At 42.1% G+C, this 2,010-nt stretch overlaps 1 pseudogene; it reads left to right on the top strand.

Moving 5' to 3' along the window:
* Nucleotides 1-892: 892 nt before the first annotated feature.
* Nucleotides 893-1,786, top strand: LOC147981053 (uncharacterized; annotated as a pseudogene).
* Nucleotides 1,787-2,010: the final 224 nt, after the last annotated feature.

Raw genomic sequence — 2,010 nt, 5'->3', positions numbered from 1 at the left:
AGCCACGTAAAACTTGCAACAACAAAGTAGAGGACATCTAACTTGTTTTTGCAGGGCATGTTGTGATGTGATATGGTCAAGACGTGATGCTATATTTTGTTGTATGAGATGATCATGTTTTGTAACCGAGTTATCGGCAACTAGCAGGAGCCATATGGTTGTCGCTTTATTGTATGCAATGCACTCGCCCAGTAATTGCTTTACTTTATCACTAAGCTGTAGTGATAGTCATAGAAGCAATAGTTGGCGAGACGACAATGATGCTACGATGGAGATCAAGGTGTCGCGCCGGTTACGATGGTGATCATGACGGTGCTTCGGAGATGGAGATCACAAGCACAAGATGATGATGGCCATATCATATCACTTATATTGATTGCATGTGATGTTTATCCTTTATGCATCTTATTCTGCTTTGTTTGACGGTAGCATTATAAGATGATCTCTCACTAAATTTCAAGGTAAAAGTGTTCTCCCCGAGTATGCACCATTGCCAAAGTTCGTCATGCCGAGACACCACGTGATGATCGGGTGTGATAAGCTCTACGTTCATCTACAACGGGGGCAAGCCAGTTTTACACACGCAGAATACTCGGGTTAAACTTGACGAGCCTAGCATATGCAGATATGTCCTCGGAACACTGAGACCGAAAAGTCGAGCGTGAATCATATAGTAGATATGATCAACATAGTGATGTTCACCATTGAAAACTACTCCATCTCACGTGATGATCGGACATGGTTTAGTTGATTTGGATCACGTGATCACTTAGATGATTAGAGGGATGTCTATCTAAGTGGGATTTCTTAAGTAATATGATTAATTGAACTTAAATTTATCATGAACTTAGTACCTGATAGTATTTTGCTTGTCTATGTTGATTGTAGATAGATGGCCCATGCTGTTGTTCCGTTGAATTTTAATGCGTTCCTTGAGAAAGCAAAGTTGAAATATGATGGTAGAAATTACACGGACTGGGTCCGTAACTTGAGGATTATCCTTATTGCTGCACAGAAGGATTACGTCCTGGAAGCACCGCTAGGTGTACCACCTGCATCGGCAACTGCAGACATTATGAATGCCTGGCAGTCGCGTGTTGATGACTACTCGATTGTTCAGTGTGCCATGCTTTACGGCTTAGAACCGGGACTTCAACGATGTTTTGAACGTCATGGAGCATATGAGATGTTCCAGGAGTTGAAGTTAATATTTCAAGCAAATGCCCGGATTGAGAGATATGAAGTCTCAAGTAAGTTCTATAGCTGCAAGATGGAGGAGAATAGTTCTGTCAGTGAACATATACTATAAATGTCTGGGTATCATAATCACTTGACTCAACTTGGAGTTAATCTTCTTGTTGATAGTGTCATTGACAGAGTTCTTCAATCACTGCCACCAAGCTACAAGAGATTCGTGATGAACTATAATATGCAAGGGATGAATAAGACAATTCCCGAGCTCTTCGCAATGCTAAAGGCAACGGAGGTAGAAATCAAGAAGGAGCATCAAGTGTTGATGGTCAACAAGACCACTAGTTTCAAGAAAAAGGGCAAAGGGAAGAAGGGGAACTTCAAGAAGAACAACAAACAAGTTGCTGCTCAGGAGAAGAAACCCAAGTCTGGACCTAAGCCTGAGACTGAGTGCTTCTACTGCAAACAGACTGGTCACTGGAAGCGGAACTGCCCCAAGTATTTGGCGGATAAGAAGGATGGCAAGGTGAACAAAGGTATATGTGATATACATGTTATTGATGTGTACCTTACCAGAGCTCGCAGTAGCACCTAGGTATTTGATACTGGTTCTGTGCTAATATTTGCAACTCGAAACAGGGAATACGGATTAAGCGAAGACTGTCGAAGGACGAGGTGACGATGCGCGTGGGAAATGGTTCCAAAGTCGATGTGATCGCCGTCGGCATGCTACCTCTACATCTACCTTCGGGATTAGTTTTAGACCTAAATAATTGTTATTTGGTGCCAGCATTAAGCATGAACATTATATCTGGATCT

This window comes from Triticum urartu, chromosome 3A, assembly GCF_056163025.1.
Source record: "Triticum urartu cultivar PI428250 chromosome 3A, HENAU_Tu73, whole genome shotgun sequence".
Taxonomy (NCBI): domain Eukaryota; kingdom Viridiplantae; phylum Streptophyta; class Magnoliopsida; order Poales; family Poaceae; genus Triticum; species Triticum urartu.
The sequence above is the reverse complement of the archived record's forward strand: the minus strand, read 5'-3'. Positions and strand labels throughout refer to the sequence as shown.